The 13,641-nt window shown below is 45.4% G+C and overlaps 1 protein-coding gene across 1 annotated transcript in view; it reads left to right on the plus strand.

Moving 5' to 3' along the window:
- The window catches only part of GPR174 (G protein-coupled receptor 174), a 46,930-nt gene that overhangs the window by 14,820 nt on the left and 18,469 nt on the right, over positions 1-13,641 (plus strand). The window contains exon 2 of the mRNA XM_072627141.1: positions 3,812-4,050. The gene's annotated coding sequence lies outside the window, so the exon portion shown is untranslated. The remainder of the gene's footprint in view (positions 1-3,811; positions 4,051-13,641) is intronic.

Raw genomic sequence — 13,641 nt, forward strand, 5'->3', positions numbered from 1 at the left:
AAAATTGGAGAGCTTCTTTCTGTAAGGTACTTTTCTGCGGACCTGGTATTTCATCAGTGTAGGTATGCTCTCTCTTGGCACATCATATCCTCTTGATGCCTTAGTAGATTATTTTCATGAATTACTGGGGAGGGGGGGAGTGAGGACCTTCTGGTGTCAAGCTTCTTTGAGTCTAACAAGGCTGGCCCCTGGCCTGTTGCTAGAACCTTCTAGAAGCCTTTCCAGCTTGGTGGAAACTATCAGAGTTTATGCTTCCCTGCCATAGCCTTCAAGATTGTATCTGGAAGGAGGAAGCAGATCTCTTCCACGTTACCATGAGGTATCAGAGGAGGAGTCTAGTGGAGAAAGAGATTCACTTATTCTGTTAAAGAAATGGACTGGGTGCCCCAAACCAGAACCTAGTATTTGTTATTCTGCCAGACCCTCATCTCCAGCATCCAAACAAGAGGTAAGCCATTTTAATAGAACCATCTAAGCCAGCTAGCTGCGTTTATTTGGTGTTTATTCAATGGCAAAGATGAATCAATCCTTGACCCCATTCAAGCACTGAACTCTGTCCCTATGAACTCTGTTCTGGATTGTGCCCACTGACCTGTGCTCCACTTGGGTGGCATCTGGCCAGTCTGGGTTCTGGCCTCACACAAGGAAAGAGGGAATAAGCACTAGGCCAGTTTCCACCTTCCCCACCTAGGCTTCCTTTTCTAACCAGACTTCAAGTCACAGAATTTCCAAGCTAGAAAAGGACCTCAAAGTCCTCTCTGATCCAGCCAGTCCTCAAACAGAACTTGCCCCCATACCATCCTGAGCAAGTGGCCAGTGGTAGGATGGACAGCTCACTACCTCCGGAGGTGGCCCATTCAACTTTTGGACAGCTCCATTGGGAGGACATTTTCTTACCACAGGCTTAATTTTCCTCTTTGCAACTTCTCCCCATCATCTGTAGTTCTGACCCTGGTCTGCCAAACAGGACTTGGCTAATTCCTCTTCTGTAGCCCTTCAAGTCCTGGAAGACAGCTATCATATCTGCCCCCAAGTTGTCTTTTCTTTGGTCTTAGCATTCCTGTTTCTTACTTGAGGTATAATCTGGCACGTCATTTAACATTTCTGAGGCTTAGTTTCCTCATCATTAAAAAGAAGGGGTTGAGATAGATGGTCTCTGAGGATCCTTTCTAACTCTTGATCTATCATCTTATGTGCAACCTTGGACAAGTGACTTCACCACCCTGGACCTCAGTAAAAGGAGGGTGTTGAGGTAAATGGCTTCTGAGATACTTACTAGCTCCTTATGTGGGATAGTCTCCAGGCTTCTCACCATCCTGGTCACCCTCCCTTGGGTGGTCTCAAGTTTGTCAATGGATTTCCTAAAATGTGTGGCTTAGAACTGACCACAGTTGGCCAGATGTGGCCAGACCAGGGTGGCCCCTCCTGGGTAAACAGTCAGAGACATCCGGACTCTCTAGACCTGGCTTTGTGTTTGTTCATTGACTTGGGGGGCTCTGTTACCCTCTTTGTTGGATGCTTCTGTTAGGGGCAGCAGACTTTAGAAAAGAGCTTTTGTCTAGCTCAGCCCTTCTCTCCCCTACTCCAAGGGTTTTTTACACATCTACTTAGCAAGCACCTGCTATGTACCCATTCCTGTGCCATGTACTGGGGGATTCAAGAAAGAGAGGAGCTTGTGTTTTACCAGATAGACTTGGCCCAGTTGGGTGTTGCCTACCCTCTCTCTCATGCATTTTTCTTCCTCCCAGACCCATTTCCCCAGTGTTCTCTACCCAGGGATGGCAAAATTCCTTACTGAGTTTCTGTAAATGAGCTTGTCACTGCCACACACTGGTGATATGATAACTGACATCTAGGGAGTCTTAATAATAAATGTTTGTTGACTTACCTTGACAACCTCATAACAACCTTAGGAAGTAAAGGCTACAGTTTTATATCTATTTAACATTGGGGAAACTGAGCCTTAGAGAATTATGTTGACTTGCCCAGGATCACAAGGCTAGCAAATGTCTGAGGCAAAATTAAAAGCCAGGTCTGAAGCCAAGTCCAACACTCTTCCAGTTCCACTATGCTGTCTCTCACTACTATTCCCTGCCCTTTTCTCTCCCCAGCCTTGGATCCCATGGTCTCAGGGTCCTGATCTCTGCTTTCTAAGGTGAAATTCATAGGGGCCTCCTGGTGACACAAAGCCTTAACCCAAATAAATGACTCTTTAATGGTAGGATTTCCAGACCAGTAGGGGAGATATTTGTGGGCATGAGGACCTTTTGGTGACCCTCCAATCAAGCCATACAGACTACTGCCTATTCTGTTTGCACGTCAGGCTGGGAATATTTGGGGTACAAAATGTATATTGTAACACAGCTGTACTGACAGGCTGCTAGGCCTTAATCCATTCAATCAACAGGCAGTGAAACAGCTGTGGTCGTGAGAACTTCCTCCTAAGAAGATTCCTGACTGAGAAAACACATTTGTTGCCCTCCAGTCACAGTGAGAGTTGGGGAGGGGGGCTGTGAGATTCTTTTACAGTAGATCCGAGTAGCTGAGGGCCTTGTGAGTCACAAGGGACCCTCCAGCTGCCCCATGTTTGAGAGTTTTACCTGTTCTCTCACCCATCCCCCTAGGCACTCTCTAAGCTCAGGGGGACTCCTAGAGGCAAGGGGAATTCTCTCCTCTGTGTTACCCATCTTGTCCCAAACTACCTCCCCCAGTCCCCTTCCATCAGGAATCTATGTGTCCATGACTCCAGAATCCAAAAGATGCCAGTACCTTACCTGCTGGACCTGGAGTCAGGAGGCCTGCCTGACAATCCTGCCTCTGCTGGGGAGGCGCGGAACAAGTCATTTCAGCTGGAGAGCTTTGTTCTATGATCCTTTGATTCCTAACATAGAAGCATGGGCTATAGAGCTAGGAAGGACCTCAGAAATCATTGAGGCTTTTAGATGAGGAGAGTGAGACCCAGAGAGATGACATAACGTAGCCAAGGTGCAGAGCTTGGATTGGAATTCAGGTATGTCTTGAATCCAATCTAGTGCTCTCCTAGTGACATTGGCTCCCCTCTCTGAGCCTAAGTTTTCCAATCTGTAGAATGAGGATCCTAATATACTACTTTCCTCACAGGGTGGTTGTGAGGGAAAGAGCTAGATGGTGTAGTGGTTAGAGCACTCTACCTGGAATCAGGAAGTTGTTGGTATTAAGTGGTTTTCCAGTAGCGTCCAACTCCTTGTGACCCCATTTGGGGTTTTCTTGGCAAGGATATGGGAGTGGTTTGCCATTTCCTTCTCCATCTCATTTCACAGTTGAGGAAACTGAGATAAACAGGGTTAAGTGACTTGCCCAGGGTCACACAGCTAGTTAGTATCTGAGGCCAGATTTCAACTCAGGAAGATGAGTCTTTCTAGGCCTGGTACTTTATCCACTGCAGCGCCACCTAGCTGTCCTTGAAAGAATCTAGAGAATCTATAAATCAGAACTAAGGACAGTAACAGTGCTATCCTGGTTCAGCTGATGCAAGCACATGGAGGCAAGAGATAATGTGCCTAGGATGGGGAATGGCATGAAGGCCAGTTGGGCTGGAATGTAGAGTGCCCAAATTGTGGCAAGGCTAAAAAGGTGGGCTAGAGTCAGAGAGGAAAGGGTTGTAAATGCCAGGCTATGGGACCTCCTGCTACCCACCCACTGGGTTCGCATCTCTTTCTCCCAGGGATGTTCCCAGATAATGAAGCAGGCCATGATGCAGTTGTAGCAGGTGGGGTGTAGACCTGCCCAGATGAAGCTCACTGGTTCAGTAACGTTATCTTCTCTTTCCCAGGCTTCAAAAGGATGCCAGAAAATGTGGAGACCCCGCCCATTGTTCCTCTTCTGAAATTGAGCGTCTTTGAGCAGATGACATAGATAGTCTCACTGTTAGCCCTCAGACCCAAGTTTCTTTTCCTGTTGCCCACATTATTATATTTGAAAGAAGGAACATGCAGAGGGAAATACATTGTGTCCTGGGAAGGAAAATTCAAGTCCATCACTGAAGGCCTGATGATGCGACCAATAAAACTGGTAGGTACGGGGCCCTAAATTAAACAGTGGGAACTGGGCTAACTCCAGAGGCTCATTGATGCCTCTGAGTTGGAATTGAGCAGGAGACAGCATTTGGAGGGGGTATTGTCAACCCATTTTTGTGTGAAAGTATTTTTATAAATATGATCTGAGGATGCCAAACACTTTCTACGAATGCAGTCAGGCCTCTGGGGTCACTGAATGGAGAGAGAGAAAACGAGAGACAGAGACAGACGGAAAGATACAGACAGAGAAAATAACCTAGAAACCTAGAGAACTAACTGGACCTATCCTCCCATTGTTGAAAAAGACACCCATTTAGTAGCAATGAATCAACTCACTCTGGAAACAACTGGGGTTTGAGTTAGTGAAGTGTAATGGATAGAACGCAGGCCTCAGAGCCAGAAAGTTCCAGTTCAAGTTCCAACTCTGGCACTTTCTGGCTATATGACCCTGGACAAGTCACCTAACCTCTTGCCCCAGGCAGCTCTCTAAGACTGTAAGTTTCAGAGAAGGTGCTGGATTGCATTTGTAGAGGGAATTTCTTCTGCCTGAAAGTTCTCTATGCCAGTGAAATCATGTCTAGTCCTTATCTCTATATATAGTTATGTGTGTATATGTATGTATGTATGTATAAACCAAATTATATTTCTAAACACACTTTCTTGACACAACCTACTATTTCTGTTGTTGAGTATCATGTACATATACATACATGCACACATATACATATATGTGTGTATATATACATATACATATAGATATATAGATATATAAAATATATCTATATATATATATATAGATATATAGATATATATATATTCTTCTCTGTAACTTTCAGTCTCAGAGAGTTGCCTGGAGCACCACGAAGTTTAGTGAACTGTCCAGGGTCACACAGACAATAAGTAGTAGAGATAGGTCTTAATTTTGAGGTCATCCAGAGAATCACAAAATCTGAGGATTGGAAGGGACTCCAGCAGCCATCTAGTCCAACCTATGCATGAAAGAAATGCATACTATGAGATACTTGACAAGAGGTCCCTCCACTCTTCCTGATGGAGGAGGATCCCACCATCTCTCAAGGTGATCCGTTCTACATAGGGAGAGCGCACATTGTTAGGAAGGATTTTCTGACATTAAGCCTAAATTTTCCACTGTAACTGCTTTCCATCAGTCCTGATTCTCAGTCCTACAAACAGTAGGATCCCAGTTTCTCCAGCTTATCCTCTGTTCAAGACCCTTCACCATCCGGTTAAGTTTAGCCATGAGTTAGCAAGAATAATCAGCCAAGGAGCAGCTAAATGGTGCAGTCAATAGAGGACCTGAGTTCAAATCCGGCCTCAGACACTTGACACTTACTAGGTCGGTGACCTTGGGCAAGTCACTTAACCTCAATTGCCTTACCTTCAACCCCCTCCAAAACCAAAAGACTAATCAGTTGAGATAGGAAGCTAAAAGACTATGGGTTGGGGTGTGCTTCCTCCTCCTGTCTTACACCATTCAGTCAAGGGCCTGGACACAGCTTGTACTAGGACCCCAGATGTGAAAATTTCAACTTTTAGCTCTGTTTTGGTCATTTTCAAAACACAGGAATTAACATTTGCCATTATTGAGGCCTTGAAAATAATTCTCAAGGAGAATCTCAGAGTTAGAGCTAGAAAGGACATTGGAAGCCCATTGAATCCAATTCTCTGATTTATAGATGAGGAAACTGAGGCTGGAAAAGTGATGTGCCTAGGGTCACACAGCTAACGTGTCTGAGGTAGGATGTGAACTTGGGTCCAGCATTCTATCCACTCCAATATGTTGGATTTAAAGTTATAACAGAGGCCTGAGATAGAATTTAGCCCAACCAGTTAGAAGCAACTGATTTTTGGTCTCACAGCCAGCAAATATTGAACATCAACTGGAACCAAGTGCTCTCTCCTTGTCATGAGCCTGCATGTTTGGGAAAATGGAAGCGTGACTAGAATGACGGTGATGTGTTCCCCCCTCTCACCCCTGAACCCCTGCTCAGTCTTTAAGGGGACACAGTCATGTGACACCGTTCCATATTTGTTTATCTATTTGAAAAAAATCTTCATATTTTATAAGCTCCCCTCATACAAAGTAGAAACCAGAGAGATTTTGTGGGGGAGAGGGAAAGGCCAAAGGGAGGGTGCTGTGACCTCGCTCAGATGATGTGCTTGCCTCCTGGGGAAATCCCCTTAACCTTTCTGCTGAAGGGGTTTTCCTTGGCTGGGAATTTGTTGCCACATGTAGGCTATATGGATGGGGTAGGCGTCAAGATTATGGCCACATCTAGGAGTGAGGGGGTTCAGACGAGGCAAAAGGCTCTGGGTGCACAGAAAAAATGCTGAGCTGAGAAGCTGTGCCAAGGAGGAAGCAGCAGGACTGCTTAAGGATGATCTGCGTGTGGGGGAGGCTGTGGGGAGGGGGTGTCAAAGATGATTTCATGGTTTCCAGCCTGGGGGACTGGGAAGGCAGTGTTAGCACTAATGATAGAGCAGGGTGGGGAAAGCTATCTCAGCTTAGCTTGAAATCAACTTTGTTTGGGCTTTCTGGGTATCCAGTTTCACTTCTGTGACAGCGACTTGGATAAGTACTCTTAGTATTCAGTGTCCATCCATCATGGCCTAATGGATAGACTAGATTAACTTGATGGTCTGCAAGCCAGCAGTCAAGAAGATACTCTGAGAGGAGGTGGTTGAGCTGATCACTGTATTTGTAATTACCAGGAGGGCAGCCTAGTATGATGGGAAAAGCATGGGAATTGTAAGCACAAGACCAGAGTGAAAGTCCCAGCTCAGACATGTACTAGATGTATGACATGAAGTAAGAGCTTTCTTCTCTTCTCCAAATCTCATGAAACAAAGGTTGAACCTTTAAGAGTCCTTTGAGCTCTGATGTTTTGTCATGTGTAATTGTTTGGTGACCACCTGTCAGAAACACTAAGACAGTCAGTTTGACCCTAACTTTGGCAAATTAGTGGCATCCTAGAAGTTCTGCTTCAACTGGCTCCCAAGAGCTTTCTTTACCAGCATAGGTGGTGTGTTCCTTTGGCTGGAAAATATACGGATCTACACGTCAAGAAAACTCACTTTCTGTACTGGCACCATTTTGGCATCAAAAATACATTCCAACTTTCAGTTTTCCTAGAATATACTTAGTGTAAGGAAGTTTGGTGGGAGAGGAAGAAATCTGGGACAACCCATCCCAGTTGAAGATTTAAGAGGCTAGATTAACCATCTTGCCCCAGTACAGGGATTCTTAACATTTTTGTGTGTCATAGATCCCTTTGCTAATCTGCAGAAGTCTATGGACCCCTTCTCAGAATAAGATTTTTAGATATATAAAATAAAATATGTAGAATTACAAAGGAAACTGATTCTATTGAAATAATGTTCTCAAAGTATTAAAAAATAAGTCATGGAATACAGGTGAAGAACATCTGTCCTAAAGCTATCTTGAGAGGCAACAGGGTATATGTAGTGGACAGAATGCTATACTTGGTGTTAGAAAGTTTGGGGCTTTTTTGTACATTCTTTGTTTGCCTGTTGTCTTGCCCCACTAGATTTTGAGCACCATTCCCAGCCTTCTAGCACTGTGCCTGCTGTTAATAAATGCTTATTGACTGACTGATTCAAGGCCCCCATCAGACACTTACTACTAGATATGTAACCCTGGGCAAGGCTCTTAATCTCTCCTGGCCTCAGTTTGTCACCTATAAAGAGGGGAATGTATTCAGTGACCTCTAAGACACCCTCTAGCTCTCCATCTGTGGTCCTATGTTTCTGCTCTTCCAGAAGGCCATGCTTCCATCTTCTGGGCAACAATGGGGAGACTCAGCTGCCAGGGTCAATATTGCTTCCATCAGGCCTCTGGCCTCAACTCTCTCCTCCTCTTAGACTGGTTAAGTCATCTTTGGTTCATCATACTGTCCTCTAGGTCCATCCTCTGGCGAGGCAAGGAGTCACTTTCTTTCATAGAGAGCAGCCCACCCAGATCAAGGCCGTACTCTGACTTCTAGGTGGTTTCTGTTAGTTCTTTTAAAAACTCTATCTGCTTGTATTTTTGTTTTCTCTGCTATATCACACAGGTCCATGAAGGAAATACCAATTATGACTCTCTCTCTCTCTCTCTCTCTCTCTCTCTCTCTCTCTCTCTCTCTCTCTCTCTCTCTATATATATATATATATATATATATATATATATATATATATATATATATATATATATATATATATATATATATAAAGTTCACTACTCTCCCCTCCTTCCCCACTAATCCCTTCTGATTTTGTAGAATGGGGTAGTTCAGTTGTATGTGCAATGAAGTTGTTCAATGTCTTTGTTGCTGTTCAGTCATTTAGTTTCAGTTGTGCCCAACTCTTTGTGACTCCATTTGGGGTTTTCTTGGCAAAATACTGGAATGGTTTGCCATTTCTTTCTCCAGTTCATCTTACATATGAAGAAACTGAGGCAGACACGGTAAAGTGACTTGCCTAGGGTCACACAGCTAAGAAGTGTCTGAGGCCAGGTTTGAACTCAGGAAGGTGGATCTTCCTCACACCATGCACAGCACTCTATCCACTGTGCCACCCATATACCTGTTTAATTTCTAGTTAGATTCAAAAATGCAAAGACCTGCTTGGGGCAGATGGGAAAGCACTTTGCAAGGGAGATTTTCCCTATGTCTATTTTGAAATTTTTGCATTTTCATTCCCAGTCCTAGTACCAAGACCTACATGGGTTCAAATCCCATGTCTACTACTGGTGTGACCTTGAGTAAGCTACCTAGATAGATCTCTCTGGCCTTAGTTTCTTTCTATGTAAAGTGAAGGACGACTTGTGAGTTATCCTTCAGCTCACAATTCTCTGATCCTAGAAGTGGACCCATTGGGAGGTGCACCTGGAAGCCCCTGGGGGGGGGCCCTAATTTATCCAATGGCACAGGGGCCAGGTCTGTGTTTATTTTTATCCCTTGGCAGATAAGCATTGAGGAAAAACAAATTGCCCAGTTGACAAGCCTAGTCAGGGAAATTGGAATATAACCTGCTCCCTGGGCAGAAAAGGGGGGGAAGAGGCTCAAAAAAAGTGGCCTCTACCGTGGCCCAGGGCCTCCCAAAGGCAGACAACCAGTGATTAAAACAACAGCTGGGAAGTTGCTAAATAAAGTTTGATCATGAGGTTTTACAAGAGGAATGACCTTCAAGCTGGTGACAGAGGTGACTTTCACACTGAATACCTCTCAGGCCCAAGAATGCACTGAGCCACAATGGACCTGGTGCTTGGCTATTGTCTGGTGGAGAACAAAGAAAACTGTGCAGAAGGCTGGCAGCTCCTAGGAGAAGTTCTGCTCATTAAACATCTTTTTTTTCAAAAAAGGAAGTTAAGGTAGTGCTATTATACACAGGGCACTGTGTTTGTCCCCAGTTAGATAAGAGGGTCCCCCAGTGGATGCTTGTTCCTCTTTTGGAAAGATTACTGAACACAAGTGACTTTGGTCCAGAAAGACATAGAGGCTGGAATTACTGCTGGAGCTATGCTCAGTAGCAGCGGCAATCCTCATCCTCGTAATAACATTTCTAATACCAACAATAATAGCTAGTATTTATAGGGTGTTTTATAGTTTCTTATCTCATTAGCTCTTCATGACAACCCAGAGAGGCAGGTGCTATTATTATCCCAATTTTACAGATGAGGGAACAGACTAGGAGAGTTTAGGTGACTAGCTCAGGGTTGCGGAACTAAGTGTCTGAGGCAGAATTTCTGCTCAGGTCCTTTTGAGTCCAAGGTCAGCTCTCCACCCACTATGTCATTGATTTGTTTCAAATATTGACCCTCATTGGCCCTCATAATCAAGCTTCTATTCTCTCTGTTCAGTTCCTGGTTGGGTGGAAGATGTCACTGTGTCCCTGCCAATTCCTAAGGTCCCCTCTTAGGGAACAGCTGCGTATGATGGTTCGAGGGCCCCACAGAAAAGACAAGGGTAGCTTAGATTTTTACTCTTCTCAGCTATCTCCTCCACCTCAAAATGGATAGGAGGAATGACAGACATGGACAAAAGGGGGAGATACATTTCTACTTTTGGAGCCAACTGGACAGAAGCCAATGCCTTGTACCCGATAGGTTAGCCTTTCTCTTGACCTTGAGTCTAAATAATATCCAGTGACAACAGTTGTCATTAGCTGTCCCACTCTGGTGTCTCTTTGTGGCATGAAGAGCAGCCTGGGCTCTTGAAGGCCATGCCAAGGGAGGGCAAGCTCAGGCAGGTCCTACTAAGTTAGAAAGGTTTCGAGTACAGGCCAATGACAGACTGGGCATCTCTTGTCCAAGACCCAGCCTGGCAAAGTATACAACACCTCAGGACCAAGTTGGGTACAGTGGGAACAGGACTTTTTCCACTATTTGTCTTGAAGTCTGCCCATAGGTGTGCAAGGAGAAAGGCTAATGGTTAATGCATATCCTGTGTCTAGGAAGACGGTCTATTAAGACATCAAGAAGTTGTAAGCAGCAATTGGAAGAGAGAGCCCCCACACCAAGGAATAATGGTTCCTTGATGGCTTGAAGCAAGGGTTCCAGTGGTGTAGTGGAAAGAGAGTCAGTTTGGGGCTCAGAGGACCTAAGTTCAAATCCCAGCTCAGCCACATGCTTTCCCTTCTTGGGTCTCAAGTTCCCCATTTGTAAAAATAAAAGCATTGGATTAGAAAACCTCTCCTGTCTCTTCCAGATTTAATATTCAGTTTCCATGGCAGTAAATGAGATAACTTTTTCAAACCAGGATGCTTTGAGAAGGGGGACTCGAGGCTGGCAGTCTCTGTCTCATGAGGGGGCCAACCCAAGCCTGAACAAGAATCTCCTTCCATCCTACCAACAAATGGTCATCTAATCTTGGCTTGAAGACCTGCAGGGAAGCCCCCCTCCCCTCCCCCAGACTAACTCGAGACATCCTGTTTCACGTTGGCATAGCTCTTCTTGTCAGGAAGTTTTCTCTCACATCAAACCTCAAGCTGCTTCTCTTCAGATTCCACTCATTGATCCTGTTTCTGCCCTCTGGGACCACATGGAACAAGCCTAGTCCCTCTTCCACATGACTGTGCTTCATATATTTGAAGACAGTTCTCATGTTTTCCCTCATCTTACCCAAGTCTTCTCTTCCTGGGGCTAAACATCTTCAGTCCCTTCTACCAAGTTTTCCATGGCCCAGGCTTAAGGCCTTTCCCCTTCTTGCTTGCCCTCCCTTGGATCCTCTCCAGAGCATCAACGTCCCTCCTAGGCTGTGGCGCCCAGAGTGGAAGCCAGCCCTCCAGCTGTGGTCTGCCCAGAGCAGCAGAAGACAGCCGGACCATCAGCCTGGACACTGAGCCTCTCTGAATGCAGCCCAAGGGGGCATTAGCATTTTTGGCTGCCACCCTCACACTGTTGACTCAACAAGCCAGCCCAGGGCTGGCATCTGTTCCTCTGGGTGAATGTAAGGCCCTGTGTTTCCTCTCTCGGGGTATTTGCATTTCAAGGCTGTCTCATGGAATGAATGGCTTTGTCCCCAGGTAAAAAAAAATCAAGCCTCAGTGAACAGGTGGAGGGAGGCATGAAAGAGGGGACAAGAGGGGCTTTGGGGCCCCTGAAATCCCACCAGGAGACAGCTGCCTGATCTGCCTCATTCTCAAGCTGGCTTTTGGAGAAGAACACCAAAGACTACTTCCATTGTTGGTGTTTTTGCCTTGTATCCTCTGCCCTTTTAGCTTCCAACTCCAGTGCTCCAGGCTATGTCTTTCAACTCTGAGACCTGCAGTTAGAATGTAGGGCCCAGAGCACTGGACCTATCCTCAGGAACCCTGGCATCTAATCTCACTTCTTACTTATTAGCCATGTGATCACCAGCAAATTACTTGATCTCTCAAAGCCTGTGTCCTCATCTGTCAAATTCGGGTAACTAACACCAGGACTGAAGACCTGGGAGGTGGCATCAGACATAGTGAATGACTATAAACTTGACCAGGACCCTGAAAAAGACAGTGGTCTTCTGTGGGCATGAGTTTGCTACTGTGTTCATTGCGATGGACATCAGTGTAGAGTGAAAAGCACCTTGAATGAAAGTGTGGAAGACCTGACTTCAAGCCCCAGCTCTTCCACTCACCACCCTTGTGACCTTGGGCAAGTCATTCCTCATTTTGTTCCTCTGCAAAATGAGATTTATCTGTTTTTCGTCTACCAACCCCACAAGCTGAATGGGAAAAAAATTGAGCCATAACTTGTAAAGTGCTAAAGAAATGTCAGTTACCACTGGTATTATTTCCAAGGCTCCTTCCAGCTCAGAATCCTCCACTTCCGTGGGCGAGGTTGCTGTATTGCTGCTCTCATTGAGTAGTAGATGAGTCCTGTAACTCCAAGAGTGCAGGCCCCAGAAGGCCTGCATGAAGGTAAAACCTACCAACAGGGCTCGATTATCTTGGAACCGAGTCTATTTTCTATAAGTGTGAAAGCTCAGAACATCCCCCCCCACCCCTAGATCCCCCTTCTTGTCCAAGCGTTCCTGTCTGGCCCCAAACATAAAGCGAGCATTCAAGAGGGCTGAGGACAGGAAATATGTACACTTTCCCCACTGTAAACAGACCTTGTGATCTTTACATCAACTTCTCCAAACTGAAAAGGCTGGAATCTTGAAACTTAAAAGGGGCAGACAAGGTGAGCTATCCTCGAAGAAGAGCGTATTCATTACAAAATTTGGTGTGTATACAACATACACACACACACGCACACACACACAAGTGCAATGGGGTTTGAAAATATGGTGTGCCTTGACAAGCAAATATTTGGCTACCTTTAGTTTTAATCTATCTACCTCAGTGTCTTATAGGCCGACCTCAATACTTTCCCTGGCATGCCAGTGATGCATAAAAAGAGGAGAAAAAACTTTTAGAATCATGGAAGTGTGATGGAGGGAAAGCACACTGTCCAGAGAGGCTGTGTTTCTACTTACTAGCTGTGGCTCCCCGGGCAAGTCCCGCAGGTCTCCCTGGATCTCCTCCTTTGTTTCCTCCTTTGTCAAATAAGGGGATTGGACTGGATAGTCTCTAAAGTCCCCCCACCCTAGCTCTAAGTCATGGCACCTCATTGATGGAACATAAGCTTTCAGTCTGGAGCTGTTCTTGAAGCCTACAGACAGAGGTGCCCCAGGTCCAAAAGAGAAGGTAACCTCCCCAAGCTATTCAGCTCTACTAGACTGCTCCATTCCCAAAGAGGAGAGCCTTGCCATCAAGATCTTAGGATTGTAGGATCTAACTAGAAGGGACTTCAGAGGCCATCTAGCTCAATTTGTTTTATAAATAGGGAAACTCAGCCTCAGGGAGGTCAAGAGACTAGCATAAGGTCACACAAGTTGTAAGCATCAAAGGTGGGGTTTGATCCTAGGTTTTCTAACCCCAGAGTCAGTGTGCTTTCTACTCTAGTACAGTGGACTTTCAGTTACCAGAGTTGAGTTTAGAGGTAATTCGAGAAAATAGTCTAAGCAGAACCCTATCTAGTGACCCAGTGAGGGGCGGGAATGAGGGCAGGGAGGGGCAGGGTCTATGTAAGAGGTAGCCTCAC

The sequence above is a fragment of the Notamacropus eugenii genome, chromosome X (assembly GCF_028372415.1).
Source record: "Notamacropus eugenii isolate mMacEug1 chromosome X, mMacEug1.pri_v2, whole genome shotgun sequence".
NCBI lineage: Eukaryota > Metazoa > Chordata > Mammalia > Diprotodontia > Macropodidae > Notamacropus > Notamacropus eugenii.